The 22,954-nt window shown below is 39.6% G+C and overlaps 1 long non-coding RNA gene across 1 annotated transcript; it reads right to left on the bottom strand.

The window, feature by feature from the left end:
• Positions 1–366: 366 nt before the first annotated feature.
• On the bottom strand, positions 367–3,434 carry LOC115580665 (uncharacterized). Its single transcript, XR_003983898.1, has 4 exons — positions 3,294–3,434; positions 2,703–2,747; positions 2,361–2,428; positions 367–817 (listed from the first exon to the last, which is right to left on the bottom strand). It is a non-coding gene; the product is annotated as an uncharacterized LOC115580665 (long non-coding RNA).
• Between the last annotated feature and the right edge of the window lie 19,520 nt (positions 3,435–22,954).

Here is a 22,954-nt window from a genome sequence, read left to right on the forward strand (position 1 = left end):
ATGCATCAGTTCAGAAACTGTCACCAGGAGAAGGTACTTTTTACCCTAAATTAACAGTAATTGCCTGAATTTTTTAAATTTTTACTGTAAAAGTAATGCAACCAGTAGCCAGTAATTGACTGTAAATTTACAATTTAAATAATATTGTAACATACTGCAAATTTGACTTGTTACCTGTGATTTTACCACACAAACATGCTTTGGATTTGCTAAATTAAAAGTCAAAACAAAAACAAAGATAACAAAGACAATACTCATTTTATTTTTTTAATAATTATACAACTATCAAATTCAACAATTTACTAGAGCTGTCTCTGAACATAAACATGAACATGATTTTTCATTTTTAAAGAGCAGATTCAGCTATTAAGTGCTGATATATTAATTTCCAGTCTATTGTCAATTATGATACCAGTATTTATGTGTTACATGGCTGGGGTAGTTATGTAATCAGGTTACAGCTCAAAATCATACTTTGGTAACACTAACTGGATCTATGAATCAATCAATGAATATTAAATCGAATCAATATCAATTTGTGATTAATTGATAGCAGGAAATTGGTTACCTTACCCAACCCACACGTCAATTTACAACTTTTAAACATATACAGTATAAACAATACAGTATAAACAATTTACAACTTATGAACATATACAATATGAACATTCTTACGTCAACTACGTTACAATTTCATATTTACATTGACCACTCAAAGTTAACAAGTTTCCTTTGGAGCGTGCTCACGTGTCGATTGATGCCTCCATGCTTCTTCTTGGAATTTGAGCCCATCTCAGGGTTAATGCCCAAGAAGCACCTGTAAACAATAAAGCAAAGACAACTTTCAGTCTCACAGATTTAATAGTGCATTGTTTATCCAAGGCACATGCAGTGGTGCCCCTTCTTCTTTAACTAAATCCAACCTACACCAAAGAAATTAGTATTGAAAGCCAAGCAATATTTATACAAGCAAGCAAATCAGTCGTGTAGAAATTGATACACAAACATTGAAAAACAAACACTTGCAATGAAAATAGTAATGGAAATTCCTGAGACAATAATGCACTAAAGTTGATGAAGTTTACCAAACATGTCCACAGCTCACAGGTTGTGTGCTCTCTTTGCCATGCTATCAAAAGGAGAAAGTTGAGGAGTGCTGGGCTGCTGAATTTGATTCAGATTGACCAAATACAGAGGACAAATTAGAGAATGCTCATGTGGTCCCATCACCACCTGTCCTTCAGTGGACAGCATCCAAGCACTAGGCTTCATTATGTTGCCTGAAATGAACGGACATACCCATCTTGCACTATTTTAAAGAAGTGGAATGCCGCACAAGAGAGCAATGCTTATATTTCATTCATTTAAATGTTCAGCAACATTGAATGCTTTTGAAAACTGTGACCCACTCATTGACCATTGTTAGTGGTCTAATTGACTGTCTCTTGCACACCTGATGCCAGAGAACATTGAGCCCTACCTTGTTTGTGCAATTTTTAAGTCTCTAAGATTTGATTTTAACTAGGGATGCCCTAATCTTTTTTTTTTTTATCATCTATCACTGATCTCCATCATTAATGAGCCATATCGGTTGATCCAATCTTTTTACTGACAATTTTTGTATAGCCTCAGCCTTTAAAAAACTCGAAATGCTGCCCGGTGCAAATTTACATAAGCGGTTAACAAGTAGCTCAGCTGATGTTAGCAAACAGTCCAGATTGTGAACTTAAATTTACACCCTGCTAAAAGTATGACACTGGACATGTCTGGATACAAACATTTAACAAATACAATCAATCTATATAGAGATCTCTGAAAAAAAGCAGCTTTCCATTGATGTGAGCGTCAATGTGCAAGTTAGTGTGTATGTATGTTATGTTGACAGTCCGTTTGCTAAAGTCAGCTGGGTGGAAACAGTGGTTCGCGGCATGCTCTGTTAAGAAATGACTCTCGTGTCAATTATTTTGTAATAGGCAACTATAAAACAAATAGAATTCACCAATCTCATATTTAGTGTATACTGAAGATCGGACGATTTGAATTGATGGCTGATCTATCGGGGCTTCCTTAGTGATACAGTTCCAAACCAAATTTTAGTCAAGGCACTACCCTGGAATGCTGGAAAAAGCAATCTGAAATCTCTAAAATCATTTACTGTACACCAACTACTGGTGCACTACTGCTTAAGCTCAGATTTAGAAAAAAATATAATATTATATATAAAATATTGGGGGAAAAAACATGTCAAGAGACCAATAAACAAGTTATGTGAAATGATCATGTAGTGACTTTTTTGTTCATTTTTAAAATAACCACATACAGCTCGAAATATCAATATAAAATCCAGATATCAACAGTACCTTGGACAATCAAGCAGGGGTGCTTGGTAACTCACTGTCCTCTGCACATCAGTGACTGTGGCACACGGCTGTAAAATAAGAAATAACAAAGCATTGTAGCGTATGCATCATGGTGCATAAGAGACGTGTCACTGGTTCTGATGATTTAGAGGTTAATCAGAGCAAATGTTATGTGTCAACATGTGAATGAATGCGATTAAATTACTTACTATAGGCTTAATTTGATCCAAATGTCATTTGCTAGTTTGATGAGACATTCAGTGGTGGATCAAAGTACAATATCAAAAAGAGAACCACTTGATTTTCTCAGATTATTTACACAGTTTTATGTGCTATTTTTACCTCAACAGCCTGCTCCAGGGATCACTGTCCTTGTTTAAACTGCCTCTGAAAAAGAATGGAGAGCAATTAGTGACAGATCATATACTTTAAGCTGGAAAAGATTAGTAGTCAATCAAATACTCATGCATATCCCTCCCATCGATATGACCACCAAATGAAAGCATATGATTTGAGCTTTCCAAAGATATAAGTTACTTCTCTGTGAGGCAAAGCTTCATGGAGAAAAACGGCTTTGTAATGACTTAATTGCTGCAGCTGGAGGCTAACGTTAGCTTACTTTAGCTTTGACTTTCGCTAATTCGTGGGGAAAACACTGCATATTCTCGGTCAAATAACTCACACACTATGCCTCCTAACAACATGTGGAGACGAATAGATGAAAACACACAATTTGAACTTTCCAAAGATATAAGTTACTTCTCTATGAGGCAAATCTTTGCGGAGAAAAACGGCTTTGAAATAACTTAACAGCCAAAAAAGTGGAGCATAAAGTGACGTTACCTTGATCCAAAGATCGTTCATTAACATTAACTCACACAACTAATATAAAGTTGTGACAAGCTGCCTAAAATGTAATGATGCTAACCTTACCTTTGAGCTCTTCTATCGGTATGTGTCGGGTCGTAACATTATCCTCCATGGATGTATATAAGAGAATGGTATCCTATCCACCCGTATCCACCTGACGTCTCTTCTTGGTCCCACAATGCAGTGCGGTTCAAGCGCGATTCAAATTTTACAATAATGTGTTGTGTTATCACAGAGGATGGTTTGACTACAGTATTTTACTGTGAAATATTACAGTAACATGTTGTTAAAACCTGGCATCAGTTTTTTCACAGTAATTTACTTGATTTCACAGAAAATTAATTATAAATTTCAAAATAAAATTACAGTATTATATTGTGATTATTACAGTTAAAGCCTGTAAAGTGATAATACAGTAAATTATTGTGAAATATTACAGTAAAATATTGTTAAATTCTGGTAACATTTTACAGTGTAGGCCTATGTTCAAACTTTACATTTGTTTGCGTTTTAATGTTCTGACAAGTGTATTTATGGTCTGGTTAGGTCCAGGCGCAAAAACCACTAGGTGGTCTAATAACTGATTTAGGCACTACTACAGGGCTGGAGATGTCCCAAAGTCTTGTTAAAATCACCCTTTTTTTGTTGCCACAAAGTGTGGTGTCACACTCACAAATGTTGAAACAGCCTTCACTGTATTTCCACCATCATGCCTTCCACCTTCCGATATAATGGACAGATTATATACATGTGATGTACACATGATATAACACATATTGTAGAAATGTTAATATGGTACATGTGACACAAACAGATATGAAGTTATCATAGCTTTGTAAAAACATTAACCTGCTTATAAAAACAAGGCTCCAAGCACTAATAGTCTTCAAAACAGGGTGTCTTTAACTTATCATGGGGCCACACAAACTTAAGAGTACAACAGTGACACATATGGATAGATATATCTATTGCAGCTAGACATGAGATGCCAACACATGTCCAGTGGCCAAATTGTATGCACATTTGGTAAATTATATTAGATTTAGTGTTCATTCAAACTGATTTTTAATCATTATATCTCAGCCAACTATAGTTGATTGTCTTTCCATGATTATCATTCCGCTGCTTTGATTCCAGTCCAGCCTTAATTACTTTTTGCAAACAGACACTGTGAGATGGTGAGAAGCAAATTTACTGAATGTGAAGTAGGACTATTTGCTGCTGCCTTTCTAAGTGGGCAGTGCTGTAGTTTCCTCACTAGATCCCAAAGAGTAGTCCTGATATTAAAAGGTCTGCATGTGGTCAGATCAATAGATAGGCTCTTACGGGAATAATATTACCTAACTGTGAAAATTGAGTAATATTACCAGCTCTGCTATAGGAAAGCACTATTGATTGTGTGGTCAATATCAAAAAGCAAATATCAAGGCTGCACATGAAGCTCCTCAATGATGGACTATCCTGTTTTTACCAACCGTTTCAAAGGAGAGAAAATTCGATAGCAATCTAAGTCTGCCATCAATTTCCGGCAGTTGATGTGTTTCTGTTCTTCACAAACGTGTGTCCTGGCTTAAGCATCATGTTTCTGCTGCACTTAATGTAAAAATACAACCACGGACATCTATTTATGACCTCAGAACCTTCTTTTTTCAATATGAATTAAAGTATTCATGTTACTCTGAAGAGTCACATTGCGTGTTGGTTCCACTCCAGCCTTTGATTTCTACATGTTTTTATGACACTGCTTTGGCTGCTATTGGACGTGTGAATTTGGCATCGTCTGAGGCAGATGCCTTAATTTCAAAAGCTCACCAAAGGGAGCTTTTAGTTCCTCCAGGAGACGTGCCCACACGCCAGATCTGATTGACAGACTCCAACATAGAGGAACTAAGTTTATAAGGATGTAGGCAGGAGCACTGAGAGGGGAAGGGCCACGTTTGAATTTATTAATAGCATACAGAGAACAGACATGAATTTAGATACAGGAGCAGACCCTCCTCTTCCTACGGCTTCACATTCTCACAAAAAAAAGTGCTGGAATGTTTATGATTTTCCCCATGTTAGTTTAGCATGATACCCTGCTAATAATTGCTTATTAGCAGCAAAAGACAAGCTAGAACTGAGGCTGATGGGTACTGGATATTTAAAATTTTGAATAGATGATGAATGTCATGGCAATCCATCCCATAGATGTTGTGACATTTCACTCAAAACTATGTGGTGCTGGAGGAAACCATGGCCAAATCATATGCACCGCTCTTCCCTACCATTAGCCCTATCGCTGACGCCGAGGGGTAGTGCGTCCATAGTCTTATTGGGAAAGAGGGGCATGGTAACATTTTAGGACTGTGTGGCCTTCAAAACTGAGTTTTTTTAGAGGCACATGTTAAACAGACGGTAATGAGAACTCTGGCATTTCAGAGTTTTAGTATCTTTTATTTTGTAACCATAAATATATATTTTCTACCCATAAAACAATAGCTACTTGGCTTGTAACTTGCTAGTTAACTTTGCATTGTTCTTTTGCATAATTCACTATTGTAGCAATGATTAATAGCGTCAAGTTGGGAAAAAATTGCAAGTGTGCATACTTTCTATCAGGATTGGCACTGTGATAGTACCAGGATTGCCACAGTAACACAAGAGAAATCACAGCTGAAGACACTAAATTAGAAATGTCCATGGAAATGACCTACAAGTGGCAATAGAGAAAACATCAGTAGGGTTCATCCTCTGAGTACCTTCTATGTCTGTACAAAATATCATGGCAATCCATTCAATAATTGTTGCCATGTTTTAGTCAAGACCAAAGTAGTGGACTGACAGGTCATCCTTAGAGCCACAATTCCAGCATGATTAAAATGCAGCAAAGCTGTTAAGGTGGGAAAAATGGCATCTTTTATCTTTTATTAAAAAAATATCAATTTATACATGCATTAGACGGAGTTACCTCAGTGTACAGTGCATTGTCTCATTAAAAACCAAATGAGTTTTAGAACCAGTCAGTCCTTTCAGTAGAGCCGCCCACAACATGACAAAAAGAAGACCACAAAGCACAATGTTTTAAACTAAAAACTAATAAAAGACAAACACAAAAAAATTCCCTCCCAGCTCTTTTATCACAGCATCATGACCAGTGTCGTATCCTTCTTTATCAGGGTTTGTTACTTTGCAAAGTGTATCAGGAATGTGTCTCTGTCTGCTGCATGTAGCCGTGTTAATGAATCCGTTGTTTGTTTCCATGCCTTTACCTAGGAGGCCCGATGAGAAGGTCCGTTTTCAGTTCTCCTCCTGTAAGTCAGAGAGTGTTCAGTGCTCCACCAGCATGTCTTTGACCTCTCCGTGTTTGACTCTACATTGGAGGAACAGATCCTCTGCCTTGAGCACAAGGCACTGCTTACTACACACATTGTTTCTTATCTGATGCAGAACATATCAGATCAAAGATCCTCCTGTGCCTTATTTCAAACTTAAACTAATGAGTCCAAGATCATTTTGGGGATCTTGATTTTTTCCAAATATAACAAAAGTTATGTATGAGTGGAAACCCTTCTCCCAGGCTATTTCAGCCTCATTTTCTCTTTAAGTTGTACTTGAATAATACTTTTAAATTTTATTAAATCTGTTTTTAAAATCATCCTTTGTTATGAGCTTCAGTACTGTGATTGTCATAACTCCTAATACATTTTCATCTTGAATGTCAGTTGGATTTTTCCAGCACGATATGCCCAAATTTTTATACAAAGTTCTTCTTTAAAAAGTCTTTCAACCTTCTGACCAAAATTTTTTTTCAATGATTTGCTTTAAAAAAAAAAAAAAAAAGTTTTACAGTTATTTGCCCTTCTATCACCACAGTCCCTCCACCAGTGAGAGCTTAATCTTCTGTATTTTCAGAAGTCATTTCTGGGGTCAAGAAGTATTTCAGTCATTGTCCAAGCAAATTCACTCGACATTCACTCGGAATTGGTAGTTTCTATTCACACTCTTCACATTTTACCTTCATTGTACTGATTGTTGTTTCTTCTTTTTTTTTTTTTTTTTTAAGATTTGATAGAAATCGCTTTTAGTATGTTGGAATTTTCCACGTGACTGTATTTATTCATGAGATATTTCAACAGGCGATAAAATATTCTCTGTTTACTTTTTGCTATTGTTATTTGCAAGTATCTATAAAACTAATTACTAGTCTCCATGTAAGCTTCTTCATGTTACTAGTATATTCAACACTCCGACTGCGGCGCTTTGAAATAATGCTTGAACAATGCTGTTTGTTTTTGAGAAATGACTCAAAGTGACAAATTCAAATTTCTTAATTTGCGGAATAATTAGCAAATGCAGTGAATTTCACGTATTGTGAAAATTCAATTCAATTCAAAGCTTTATTTTAGCCTCAAAAGTCACTGAGTTGTCTTTCATTTGCAGCGATGGCAAGATGCGTAAATGTTAAAACATTTCAAAAGAACAATTCTCCCTGTGAAAACAATTGCACAGTGAGGTGAAATATCTCTGCTGATTTCCTCTGAAAGTAAAGGTGCAGTATATCCATGTTTTCCAGGGCACATATGCTGAAGTTTCTGCTCAGTGAACTATGTGAACTTAAGCGACACACTGCTGGAATAGTCCATGAAAAAACATGCAGAAACAAAGCCACATAAGTGCTTCTGTTGTGAGCCCACAATCGACTGGGAAGATTTCTATTTTTCTTCTTTTTTTCTCAAAATGACAGCAGCATCCAGTCACCTGTGAATCCAACAGTCCATTTACACATAGAGTGCCTGATTTCATGCCGCCCTGGCCTTGCAGTACGCAGGCATGTTTAGATGCTCTCAGGGGTTAGATGATGTGTTGTTTCCTGACCCACAAGGGCTTGAAAATGACAGTGCATTTCTGCTTTAAAAAGATATATGGATGACCTTTGACACATCCCAGTGTCTGATTTTTTTTCCATTCAACTGTATAATGCTGGAACTCTTATTATGACACACTATCCTCTCGCAAAAGCTGCTCAAAGACATGCTTTGGCAGCAATAAGCATATTTATTTTTGTGGAGGTGCAACCTTAAGTTTTCAGTTCTCTTTCTCTCTCGGTGAAACTTCTGCTTCAATCTTGTTCTCTGTAAACAATTGAGCTTCTGTCTCACACCGGTCTTACATAGCCCTGGCACAGCCTGCCAACAACAAGTGAGCCACAGTAACATTAAAATATCTTTGAGCCATCACATTACATGAGTCGACACAATCATAAAGCCAACATAGAATGAGATATTGCATCAGTAACTTGTAATGGGGTAAATTTTCAAAGCCACATTTACAACCTTGGCTTCACGTTAGTGTGGCTTGGTGTGTAACTTTCAGTGTGTATTTAAAATCGTTGCCAGTGGCTCCTGACACAGTCAAAGCAAGCAGAGCCAAAGTCAAGAAGTGTAGACCATCCAAAAGAATGAGTGAGGTCACATCAGTTAAAGGACAACTCAGGCTTCTTACACCTAGAGTCTTATATTCATGGTTGCTGTCATCATTTCTATTGGTAATATTTTGCTAGTCAAATAATTGCAATATCACTAACAAAGCCTGATGGGACAAACAGGAATTCAGGATCAGACAGGTGGGAAACAAGACCAGATTATCTAAACTACTTTATAACTAGGTAAAGGTGAAAACTCCTCACTGCACAGGTAAAGTGCACTATATAAAATTGCAGATACAATATGTCCAAGTTGAACCGAGTTAAAAGAAAAAGCATGATGGATGATAGTGTTACCGTTCCCCTTCATCGTCTACTTGTTTGTGTTTTTTATCTGTTTGATTATTAGAAGAAAAAGAAATGTCCCACCATTGGACTTCTTTTGAACAATGCCACCGTGTTACCTGTAAATTTCCCATAATTAAGCAGTCTGGTCAGTCGCCGTATGCTTCTAAGTTCTATGCTGTAGTCACTCTTCGACCGTCACTCCTTGAAGGGCCGCTCTGGTGAAGTAGTACAAAGAGCTAAACGAAGTCAGAGGTATTTGGGGTTCTAGGGTGGATATACCTGACTTTCCCCTCAGGGACAATGGTTCAAAAGTCAAGAGTGATGTGTTTTTAAGTTACTGTATGTTACATGTTGTTACTTGTATGTTACAAGTAAGTTAATGCACATAAATGAGTTTTTTATGTTATGTGTCTTGTTATGACACTTACATAAGTCACGTCACTATAAGTTATAAGACTGAATGTAGTAATTTTAACCAAAGGTATGATCCTTACCTTAACCCAACCAAAGAAATTGCTCAAATTTAAACACATTGATTATCCAGTCCCAAAAGGACCTTGGTGCCAGTGCATAAAAATGAGATGTTAGAGGAGTGTATATGACAAAATGATATATTACAAAAGGTCAGAAAGAAACCAGAGGGTTTGTGAAATAATCTTAAGGGTCACGACCCGCAGTCGCTGCTTCTGATTCAGAGTATCGATCATCTTGTGAAACCTCTATATGTGCTTTTGATGGCAATCTCTGTGAAAGAAAGCTCTGCTGTCCTGTTGCTTATTTCCTCCCAGGATAAAACTGACCCAATTTCACAATGTAATAATACCTCAATTACTTTACAATGGAGAGCTAAGACGTCAGAGCTACCGAGCCATTACTGGTAGAGATGACATCTGAGAATGTCATCCTGCACTCTGCTATTTATTGCACTCTGAAGATGGCGAGCATTTCTCACTTTCTGCTCTCTTTCCTGAGAGTGTAAGATTATGCAACTTGCATCTTTCTTTGGTTAAAAACAGACCAGAGTTTCTGAGGTGTGTGCTGACATCCATCATGTTGTGAGTATTATTCAGTTGTCAGGTTATGAATTAACAGAAGACATTTATAAATAATGTATCTACTGTACAACACCCACTGAATTCATGATGCATTTCTTTGCAGAAATTACAAGAAATAAAATAGTCTAAGATGATGAAAACAGTGTAGGGTTGTGTCCATGTGCTGTCAGCAGTACCACACTCAGCCTTAGAGATGAAAAACCCTAATCGGACCATAATTAGGCACGGACTTTTCACTGAAGCCATACGAAGAAGCTTCACCAACTAATGTCCGTAACTGTGTCACTGCATTCAAGGCTCTGTCTTGCCAAATTACATAACATTAATAATGTGTAATTACAGGGAAAAGATTGAAGTGTCACTGTGCCAAAAGGAGAAATTAAATGCTTCCCAGCAAGAGATGGTGTAATCCTGGGACACGCTGTCAATGAGGGGTGGCTTCATCTGGCTTCACTCACCTGAATTATGGAGCTTTGTTAAGTCGCTCCTGAGATGTGTGGTCGCTCAGCTGTTTGATTTCTTGATTGTTCGCTTGACTGATACCGTTGCGGCGGTCGTTGTAGGCTGTCAACAAAATTCACATTAGGCACAGGCATTATTAATGAGCACCACAAGGTTTCCCCAGCCTGCCAGAGAGATGTGTTGATGACACAGTCCAGTAATTTTTAATTAATGCTAACAACACCTTACGGTATTTTACATAAATTGTAAAGTGAAACATATTGTATAAGCTACCCCACATGTTTCATGTTCTTATAAGAACTTGATCTGAAAATCTGTGAAGGCCTTGATATTTAGCTTTTAGCATTTAGCTCAAAGCACTGCTGTGCCTACAGTCTCAGAGCTGATAGCATGGTGCTTCAACACGTTCTCACTCCCAACTTGACAAACGTGGCAGCTTGGTCAGTGGCCTTAATTCATACTATGACACTCTACCTGCCCCTCTTGCATCAGTTTTGCATGTGAAGGGCTCTGCAGGTCAAGTTAGCCATAACACATAATCTGCAATATAGAATTCAAAAACAAAGTTTACAGGTCACATATTATGACATGTTAGAACTTATGGACTGTCATTAGGGATTTCAAATGGTTGTGGTTTGCATAAGTTAAAGTACATGAACTACTTGGTTAGGTTTAGCAAAGGATCATACTTTGGGTTAGAGACACAATTTGCAGTATGTGGTGGCATCTAGCAGAACACACTTGTACATGGAAGATGATATTAATTCATACTCATTTTGAACGAGAAAAATCACAGTCATTGTCGAAGAAATGAAAACTCCCAGATGCTGAATGAGATCAGGACAAGCAGCAGCATAAAACAAGAATAAACATTGGAGGTGCCTTTTCCAAAATGGAATTCTCTGATGATACAGAAACGTTTGCAGACTGATGTCAAAGTGTTCTGCTACCTGCTGGACAGGTAACGTAAAAGAGTAACGTAAAAAGGGACCACTATAAATATTATATATTATATTAATAATGGCACAGATCCTCAATGATGTACAATGTTTATTAGCAGTACATCAGTTTTACTGAAAAGAAATGCCCCAATGTAGCGCCACAACGTTGAACATTAGCACACCATAGCCTCAGTTTGTGCCCCACAGAGAGCTCGTAGCAACGTAGCATTAGCTAGATTTATTGAGATTTATTCCTTGTCTGTTGCAGTAAGACAACACATGGAGCGATAACTAACTAAGATATTTAGGGCTGGCAGTATGCCAAAGACAGTCAAAGTAATGACGATTTCCTATTTAGAAAATTAGTTTCTTGTCTGTGAGGGCCACTGGAGCTTCTGGAGCTTCTCCGGTGTCTGCATGAAGTGAGAGATGAGCGAGGGAGTGTCGCAACCTACAAGCTCACTCGTGTGTGCAGCAGTGCACACTGCTAATGGGCAGTAGCAGTTCCAATAAAACGTCTGGAAATCAGTACAGTACATTATTAAGCATTTTCGAGTCATTCAGTTGAGGATATTCACGGTCACCTGAAAATGGAAATTCACCACGATCAACTTATCCTGAGTGGTTTTAACCCCAAACCATACAACGATCTCATATCCTCCCATCCCTACTCTGCGCTGGTCACCAAAATACCAATTGGTCAAAACCACCATCATAAAAAAAGGGCTCAAAGTTTTGTTTGTCAATGACTGCTAATAAATTCCTGGAGCAAAAAATGGTAAAAGGCGCTGTGTTTTAAAGAGTACTCAAGATCTCAATGGCCAGTGCCCCTGTAACTCTGAGTCTGGACCCCCCTGTGGCCCCTCTGACAGGGAGTCTGCATCAATAATACAATGACAGATTTCTTGCAATGATTTTGTTCTGAAGGGAAAGGCAGAAATAAAGTGTCTCAGCAGTTTACTACCCAATCACAATTGCTGACATTGTAAACACTGCTTTGTCTGAATGAGGGATTTATCCTTTTTTCTGGATTGTATGTGCCCCCTAACAAAAAAGCGGGCCCCAACCTGGCCCCCCTATTAAAACTGGTCTAGAACCGCCACTGCTTAGAAGGTGAGACAATTCACTGTAGGTGGTTAACACAGGTGATTGTCCAGTGAGCACATGTTAAACTGTCTGACTGGTTTATTAGTGAAACAAACCTGCGGTATCTGCTAACTATTCCCTGTAACTTTAGACATCTGTGTTCCCTGTAAACCTCTGCAGCTCAAACCAAAGGTCTGTCTGCAGTCCTGTACACAAGCACACAGGTCCCTATATAATTTCCTTACAGCCTAATTACTTGCCGTGGGTAAAGGCTGTGACCTCATTGTTATCATTAAGGGGCAGAAAGTGGTTCACAATCTGGTGTAGTACTTGCAAGGGCAGCATTATGAATACAAGACCCACAAAGGTCAAGATGGAAGCAAAACATTTCTAATGTATGAACCACACCAAAAAGCCTTTAAATTAGCACATTTTTCTAAACAAACGTTACATTGATGGAGTCATGGAATAATATAGATTTGTCTGTGTTGTTTAGCTGCAGACGCAGCTCTCTGCATGTTATTTATAGATACACAAGTTGGCTGTTTTCTGGTCATCTATCTCTCATTTTGTGTTTTTGACAATGCTATCAAAGATATAATTCAAAGCCCCGATATGGCAAAAGTACACCTGCTCCCTGAGAAAGAGCAGCACAACAGCATCCTCGGAGAGATGCTCCGCCACAGAGAAAGCTCCTGAGAGGACCAACACTGATAAATCTCACACATTTCCTCTGTGATGTGAGAGAGACCTAAAGAGGAAGGCACTTCATCACTGGGAAAGGCTCTCTCCGATCTGCCTTCAGCACTTCTCGCCTTAATACGGAAGAGGAAATGGCACTAATAATGTTTTCGGGCATGTTTGGTTTTGGGGAAATGGTTTCATATATCAGTTTCATGTGAGACGGAGGAAGGGGCTGGTGATGTGGATGCCTGCTTACAGCAGAAAGTGCTACATTGAAGAATTTCACTTTTTTCTTTGCATTATGCTTGTTGGCCTATTTTATTGCACACTGCAATATGAAATTTCGCTAGTCTGCTTTGTTTGTTTTTTTATGTCTTTTATTTGTGACGATATCATAAAACATTTCAACAAAATGGGATTTTGAGAGTTTTGTCAATATTTGCCCTGACATGTCGGCTCCAAAGTAGCTAGCTTTCAAGCGCCATGTGCCCCACACAGATTTGTTGAATGCTCATGTTAACTTTATTGCACTGTTTATTTTTCAAGTCAAATGGCACTCCAGTAAGCTTCTCCAGTATTCATAAAAATTCATTGAATGTATGCAGTGTGATCTTGCTCATTATGTGACTTTGCTGTGGTGCAGAAACTCCGGGAGGAGAAGTCTTTGTCAGGAGTTTTGTTTCTCATTACCCAGAGGGCTTCAGCACTCCATATTTCTTCTGCAGCAAGTCCCCAGGTTATACCAGTGTTATCTCTTTATTGCCTTCCCCTCCCTCCCAACTAAAAGACACAGTTGGCATTGATTAAGGTGCGCTAAGAACCTGCTTATGTGTTTAAATTATCTGTGCCTGATGCTCAGGGCAAGCGTTTGCAGCGGTGCCCTGGGACAGCATTATTCCTGTGATGGAAATTCTTTGAGGATCACAGCTTTGCATCCTATTTGGTTGCATAGCCGTGAGAGATGCCAGGGGGCTCGAAGGCCATTATAAATACATTGATTAATTCTTAAGCTCTGATAGATGGGGGGAAAGTTAAGGGAGATGAAGAGCAACAAAAGAACTCATGAAAAACATCACTCACATTGTTGAGACCTACAATCTTCACGCTCTAATTACGGTACAGTCACTGATGCATTTTAAAGAGCCCCAAACAATAACAGTGCATAAAAATTCCATAGTTCCATATTAAACAGTCTATGTGCAGGGAAGGGAAGGACAACCTCCCTCGCGGGGTGATATATTTCTGTGTCTGTGAATGTTTTGGGCTGGGACAGATTTGTCTGTGTCAGTGTTTTTCTGAGTCCCTCGTGTGAGAGTGTTTGTTGTATAGATTTGAGTAAAGCTCTTGAGTTTTGCTCTGCGCACTCTGAACTTTTGGGACTATTGATTGTGTAGAAAGTGCAATATTAAACATTACTGTGCCCACACAGCAGCCGACTTTCGATGCTGCAGAAAGTGTAAGGCTGGCGAAATATTTCAGAGAAGCCAAAGAAGTGCACGCTCGCAACATGGACATTTTTGTCATAGAGAAGGTTGAAAGTGAAGAGTGATTGTGACTTTTAGGTTTGGAATGCATAGTATTTACCATACAGCAACAGAAGAGAGAGAGGACTATTCAAATTCCTGACCCTAAACTGTTTTCAATGCCTTAGTACAACAATGTTGCTAAAGGAGAGTGAATATTGGACTTAGTTACAACATAAAGTGGACATCCCAAACAGTGTTGATGGTAATTTTTTTAACTGGGGCAGACTGGGGTTATTTGAATTGTCCTGCTTGAACAGCCTGCCTACATGTACCAGGATGCACTGCATGTATCCCTCTGACGCGTCACCCCCTAACACTACTTTAACCTGCGCAGCACATGGAGGTGGGTGTTTCAAACAGGGTTGTGCAAAAAAAAAATAAAAGGCATCTGAAAATAATAAGTTACGTCATCATCAGTAAAGGGGAAGAAGAGGAAGAATGTGACGAGAACATCATAGTTTATCGTTATAACGCTACATAGGCTGTATATTTGTTTATATTTGGAAGTGTTGTGTAATACATACAGTTTGTTAATTCTCAGTCTAGTGAGAATAATCTAAATTCATAACATCGTTCACAATAAAAACTGTGAAGACAGAAAAGATGTAAGATGGCTCAGTGGACCGATGAACTAATAACGTTTACTGATGACCCTCGGTCATCACAGCCTGTCACTTCAGGTCATATTTCCAGCAACTCTAATTGGAACAAGGAGAAATATGCATAAATGTTGGATTACCACCTGAACGCTCTGTGTAATATGTTACGGTATTAATAATGATTTAAAATAATGACTGAAAGAATGGAACTCAACATGAAGCGCACTAATGTCACTACAGCTGCGCGTTTGAGGAATACTGTATACCAGGAGGAGCCTCGTGGAAATGATATTTAAAGTGACCCTATGAAGCAGAGGCAGGTAACTGTGCTCAGACGCTGCTGGTGTGACTGTGAGCCGTCTGTGGTTCTGTGGTTACAGTTCTCATCAGGTTGGTTTCTTCTGTTTTTCTGACGGTAGTTCTGGACAGTCACTGTTGACCGTGTCCTCTAATGCTGACTCAGCCTCTCTCTGCTGGATTTCTTGAGCTGTTTACTCCGACTCAAATAAGCATCCTGCCTGAGTATCAGAGTCAGCCAGAAAACAAAAATCTCTTCCTCGATGATTCTCGGAAGTACACCGGATTTTACTGTCGGGCCACGTGCCAGAAACAACCCCCTTTTGTATTGTTGAGATGCAAAACGATACTGGGATCCTGCATCCATTAACTGACTGACTTCCTGCACAAATTACAGATACAATCATTAGCAACTTAGCAGCTAGCAGCCCAAATATATGATGAACAATAGAGAAAAAGCTTTGCAATTACTTTGTACAGCTACTCAAACTTCCTCCATCCAGCCAGCCCTGTGCCTTCTCACATTCGCTTTCCTAAATTAAACTATGTTTAATTAAATTATAATACTGCAAATGTTGGAGCAGATTATACTTTCCTCTCCACCTCAACTGAACACAATGTTGGGGGAGCGGGAAGAATGGAGGACAACTTTTGCCATGTGGCCCCCTGGCAGATTATTCTGGCCTCGCTCCCCCGCCCTACCTCTTTGTCTTTCTCATTATCTATCACCGAGATCCGATATCTTCAGGTATACAAATGTAGCTTACAACTTATTAGTGCTGAAGGCCCACATGACATCTTTAATTGTGAACTCCGTTAATAATACCTAGATTGATGAGGGAAAGTGTAAACAGTATATAATTGTCAGATATTTGCCTCAGAATTGCAGTATTTGTGAACGTAATTCCATTACAACTTTGCCAGTCAATCTGCGGCAACCTTGTCGCTCAGTAAAAATGAAAATGTGCCAATCACATGCCTCCGCTGCACCGAGTCCCAACAAGAAACCAGAGCCTGGTATTTGTATGAGACGCCATGTTAAACACAGCAAAGCTGAATAATACACATCCATAATATCCTTCTGTTTATTAATTAATTTACACTTTGCATGACATTTAACTAATCTATTCCTTGTGAAAAAAAAAAAAGCCGGGGTTGCAGTTATTAAAAATTCTTGCCAGAGGTGAAATAATAGCGGAAATTCATTTACAGGCCCACAGAGCATAGGTCAGGATTTTGCAGTAATTGTCTTGTTGAATTGCACCTCTCTGCACCAGCTGAGCCCCGACGCTGAACAGAAAAACACCCTCAAAAATGACTTGACATATGTGGCAAGGATCTGCTCAGCTTCCTTGGCACAGCAATGATTTTATGAAACACCTGTAATGGCGCAGACACATCTCTGTCGGATTTTTCCGTGGGCACTGAATACCAACGTACCTCAGTGTCACTACAAAGTCTATTTTTTCATCATCCGTTGCTCTCTAACTGCAAAATAAAGAATCATATTTACTTTCCATCTCAGAAGCTGAATTAAAATCATTAAGTGCACTCTAATAATTGGATTTAAAAAACCCTGGGGACAGGAGCTAAATCAATTAGCTGGCCTTGACTTATTTTCACACATCACATCTTAAGACAAGTGAGGTGCGATAATTCACTCTGGGGATACATCCAGACACACATGCCAAGAAGGAGCCTAACACGTACAAAAGCTAAACAGTCAAAGTCAAACACACTTTGCAACTGTGCATTCCTACTGCCTCTGCCATAAGCCAAACATTCAGATCTCATAGGGATGCTGAAGAGAAGCATCTACCCACAGGGCGCACTTGATCGCTCCCATCAAACAAGTGCTTGCTCATTGAAGAGGGGGAAAGTCAAATAGTTTCACATCTCTTTAGCTCTGAGGACTACATAAAGGTGAGCTGTAAAGGCAGTTTTCAATGAGTGTTGAACGTCGGGGGATTATTGTCTATATTTGCTGCAACTGATGTGCATCTGTGATTTATTTATTTGTAATGATGCCCAGCTAAAATACCTCAAGAAAGCACGGACTGTTCTTTATTTATTTTGACACGTTTTACACATTTATTTTAGATGTTCTTACAGATTCCCATGCACAAGATTTTATGAATCCCTCCTCTGTGGTTTACAATCAGTTACCCAATGTTTTGCCCCAGCCCCATCCCCTCAGTTGCTGCAGCCAAGTTTGCAGTCCATAACACCGGCAGATTTACCAGCCAGAATTTCTAGTCTTTTTTTAAACAATGGGTCTTCGATAAAAGCAAGTTTATTTTGCTAGTTGTAGACCGTTGATTTTTATGGTTGGCTGTAGTTTAATTAAGCTGATATTAGCTGGTTGGTTGTAAACTTTTTAATGTTTCCAACTCATTCATTTCAATTGATAATAATCTAAAACGGGTCTTACAAACACATGGTGGCTATATACATGGCTGATATACATGGCTGCCCACCAAAACACAGAGGCTGAAGCTAACAGTTTCAGTATGTGTGTTTCAGGCAAAACATGACCTGGCCCCTATCTAAATGAATGAAGAGAGAGCCAAAATATCATCATCCTGGGTTTTGTTGTCTTATTTCCTGTTTTATTTTGAAATTGTGCCCTTGTGTGTCTCCGCTTGCTTTTCACTTGCTCCTGTTTTTTATTCCCTCCTCTCAGCATTGTTCCGTTCCTTCCCTCACCTGTTCTTTTCCTGCCTCAGTCCACCTGTTCCCAGTTCCCTTATTGTCTGTATATGCTCCTTGTTCTCCTTCCATGTCTTTGTCAGTTCATTCTGTCTTATTCGCCTACTCTGTGTTTGTCCGTGTCCGCTGGTGTTGCTGCTCTGTCTTCCCAGCTGTGTCTCCTCCAGTGTCTCCTCACGTCTCGCCCTGGTGTGTTTCTGGTTTTTGTTCCTTTTGTTTTTACATTGATTTTTACTTTGTCTTCGTCACACTTTGGCTTAGCTTAGTTTAGCTTGTTGTTGCTACTTTGGCTTTTGGCTTTTTTTACTTTTTTTTTGTTTTATCTTGTAGCCTTGGGTTTTTGGTTTTATTTGTATTTCAGCTTTGTTTAATAAAGCTCGCCTTTTGTTCCCCTATTCCTGCCTCCCTTGTGTGTCTGCATTTGAGTCCTCACCTTTGTTGAAACATAGAGAGTAACAGAATGAACTCACCCCAATGGACCCAGCAGACCTTTGCGCTATTACGGACATTCAGGATAGATGGTCTGTATTTGTAAACAGCAAGATAAGCCTTGTGGAGCTGCTTTAGGCCTTTTCCACTTTTGAAAACCAGTGTTGTTTTCGTTGACGATGACGATGACGAAATTATTTCATTGAGGCCCCTTTTTTTCATGACGATAACGAGACGGTGATGAGATAAACATGGCTCTTTGATGACTAAAACATGACGAGACGTGTGTGAGTTTTCGTTGACGAGATGAGAATGGACGTAAATGTTAGTGGGTGGTCTGTCAGACGTTCAAAATGCATGACATCTCTGCTTAATGTTCGTGTAGCAACTGGACAGCCGCTGAGACCCGGGAGATGCAGCGTCTCCCTGGTCGTTGTCTGCTTCGTTGTTCACTTGCTGGGTTACACCCCGCCTTTCCGAAACCCCGCTGTTCCGAACATAGACTTCAATTCATCGTAATGGCGGGGTTTCCCTTTTTTTCAATGACCCTGCTATTCCGAAAAGTCTATTGGGGAAACCCCTCCATTCCGAAACCCCCCCACTCCGAACGGACTCAATCAGAAAGGAAACGGAGGCTGCACATTTATCCTTTTTTTCTTTGTGGGTTCAAACGGATCATGTGGCTGATTAACAGCAAAACAAGCCTACTTCATATTAATGACATAACGCTCATTATGCTTCAGCTGGACAAATGGCTATTTTGAATTGAAATTACTTTATCATGCTAAATATCCGAAATTGTATGAAAATTGCTCCAATGAGTTATACCGATCTTCATGCATAATCAGACACAGCCTGATATGGGTTCTGAGCAAAGGAATGTCTGTTTTCTCCCCCGGTCTGTTGTCAGCAGGAGCGGGGGCTGCAGGCTCGCGCCTGGGTGAAGTGGGCTCAGGCCAGAGTTCAGCCGGGCTCGAGCCGAGCGGGGAGAGAAAACATGTGTATTTCTTTTGCTCTGTGGGAGATCTCCCACAACAGAGTGGATGAGAAACCAAGGGGGACAGATCTGCCCAGCAAACATCAGAACGCAGAGTGCAGCCTTTGTCTGTCACCTGGTTCAGCACCCTGGACAGCTGCCTGCGTAACTGGATGTGGGAATTTGATGCATTTGAAGCCGCGACATTTGGTCAGAAACGTCATATATAATAACATTGTTTCGAGTCGTAAACAGTTCTGTAAGTGGAAGAAATAACAATCAATTAGGCTATTAGTGTTAGTCCTTCTTCATATAAAGTTGTGTTACAGTCGCACAGCTGGAGACCGCTAACAAAGTTAGACACAAGAGAGACAATGAATGAAATCCCGCGTAATTATGTGCGGTCAATATGACCGCTTATGGCTGAAATAGGTAAAACAAATCACATTTTCTTTTCCTTTTGTGTAATTTATATATAAAACTATTCTCAATTAAAATACAGACACTTTTAGAAAAATGGTTAGAAGTCTAATGTTTGCATTTTGTTTACATCGCAGATTGATAACTTAATTGTGATAATGTTCAAAGTTATTATTATCATTATTATTATTACTATTATTATTATTATTATTATTATTATTATTATTATTATTATTATTATTATTTTTACTGTGCTAGGTATTCTTTTCGTGGTTCTTGGTGCTTGGAGCAATATTGTTGTTGTGGCATTCATACCAATAAAGCGAATTTGAAATGAATTGCATTAATAAACCTTTAGATTCTTGCCTATAGACTGATAAGTGTTGTGTTTACAAATGAGCAATACATCCAGACTTCTTGAGATTTGTACTTTCAATGGGAATTTGAATTTAAATGTCAGGCGATGTTTTCTTCATGGAAATTATTTTTCGGGCAAGAGAGAGGGAGCGCGGACGGGGGATCCGTTGTGTGACAGCGGAGCAGGGTCAGCAGTTGGATTTTGCACGCACGGTCAGTATTATTAGTAGGTGTTTGAGGTTTATTACGTTTGCGGACATTATTACATTCAATGTAATTATGTATCAGCCTTTGCGCCCTCGCCTTACAGCGCCTTTGCGTGCGCACAGTTTGCGTGTGTAGGCCCGTGGTCATGATAATCCGTCTATGGCTATAAGAGATGGATACACAATCAATTTCATGTAATGTTTATTGAATGCTTTTCTGAATTGCTTTTTTTTTTTTTCAAAGACAAACTGAGCAGCAGTGCTCAATCCACTCATACATTGTTAACCTTCCACAAAGACAAGTTATGTTAAAACGAACGAGCAGAGGGGTCATTCCCCGGCAGATCGCACCCATGGGCCACAGTTTATTTCAGAGTTGTGCGAGTGCAGTTGGAAGTGGGGATTCCAGCACCACGGATAGCGCGTGTAAAAAGATTAGACAAACGTTTAAATGTGTTTGCTGCAAGCGAAAATATATAATAAATGAAAATCAATTTTGGAACAGCGGTGTTTAATTTCGGAATTTTTTTTGAGTGGGGGTGTTTCGGAAGGGTGGTGTTTCGCAATGGAGGTGTGTCGGAATGTCACGGCGCCCCCCACTTGCTGTTGTAGCAGCAAGCTAGTAACAGTCGCTACTTTCAAATAAAAAAAAACCCGCTAAGACCCCAGTTCTAAACTCAAATAGGGTGCAATGTAAAGCTCTTATTTTGAAGACAAATTTGTTGTCACTTTTTTTTTTTTATTGAACAATTTAAGTGTACAAAACCACAAGGTATAGAATAACAATCAGCACATATCAGCACATTTCAACAGTTTTTCATGAATTGATGCCCTACTTCATCATACAAGAGTGTCACACATTAGTTGTGAAAATAGCAGATCTACAAGTTCAGCACACTGCAACACATTGTGAGCTTGTAGATCTTTTTATTGACCTAAATTAATTTGATAAAAGACTATACTTCTTTTGTTTTTGTTTTTTACTTAAACTGACTAAAACTAGACTAAAACCTGTTTGAGTTTCGTCAGCTAGAACTGGACTAAAACTATCACATATAGAAGTGACTAAAATTTGACTAAAACTAAAAAGCATTTTAGTCCAAAAGACTAAGACTAAGACTAAATCTAAAATTGCTGCCAAAAACAACACTGTTGAAGGCAAAGTATTAGATAGGCTCATGTTGAGGGAAGTTCCGGGCATCGCGGAACGACAAGTGCTTCTACGTCAGCAGCCCTGCCGACACCTGCCAGTGTTTCTACATCGGCTGTCCGGTTGACGCCTGCCAGTGGTTCCCCAGCCCCAGACATTCTCCATCGGCACCCCAGCCGACCAGCCCTAATGTGTCTCTGTGGCCAGTCCTGCCAACGCCCACATGTGTTTCACCACTTTGCGCCCGCCTCCAAAGGGTCTCAGCCTCCACCTTCGCAGTCAGCTTCCAGAGGGTCTCAGCCTTCGCCTTCACCGATGGCCTCCAGAGAGTTTCTGCCATCACCGATGACCCCCAGAGGGGTTTACACCTCGCCTATGACCTCCCTCTAGACTTCCAGAGGGTTGGCATCTGCACTTTCAGCCTCCTGGGTGTCTACCTTTGCAGCTGGACCCCTAATCAGCCACTGCCCCTCACCCTGACCTCTGGGCAACCCCCCGCCCAACCCAACTTTGGACTTCAAATGCTTTATCTCCTCTTAAGGTCTCCTGGACTAGGTCACACTCATTAATTGGTTATTGGACAAGAAGATGTGCAAGTAGAGAAGTAGCAAGTTCTTGTATTGCAGCGTAGAGTTAGTTAATCCAATAGTGTTTTAAGTATGATATAGAAAAGCAAATGTATTCCTATTTGTATGGGCATGCCTGTGAAGACAATGTTGGCAAGTCCTTGAGAGCCATTCTTAATAAGCCTTAAAATAAATTAATAAATACCCCCCCCCCTTGCCTTTTGTCCTAGCCATGCAGCCACTATTAACATGATGGTTTCAACCTTTCCCTCTTGTTGATGCCTCCGAAAAATGTGAGCGCAATGTTAAGAGCAATGCTACAGCTACTACGAATTCAAAGACAGGAAGGGTCGGGTGAGAGATGAACACACAGAAAAGAGAGAGACAGAGAGAGTTAGAGAGGGAGGATTGTGGGACAGAGACTCCTTCCAGGACATAATTGGTATGCATAGCAGCTGATGTGGCAGTCAGCAGGCCTCAGCTACACATTTTCCCACATTTGTCCACAT

The sequence above is a fragment of the Sparus aurata genome, chromosome 4 (genome assembly GCF_900880675.1).
Source record: "Sparus aurata chromosome 4, fSpaAur1.1, whole genome shotgun sequence".
NCBI classification, from domain to species: domain Eukaryota; kingdom Metazoa; phylum Chordata; class Actinopteri; order Spariformes; family Sparidae; genus Sparus; species Sparus aurata.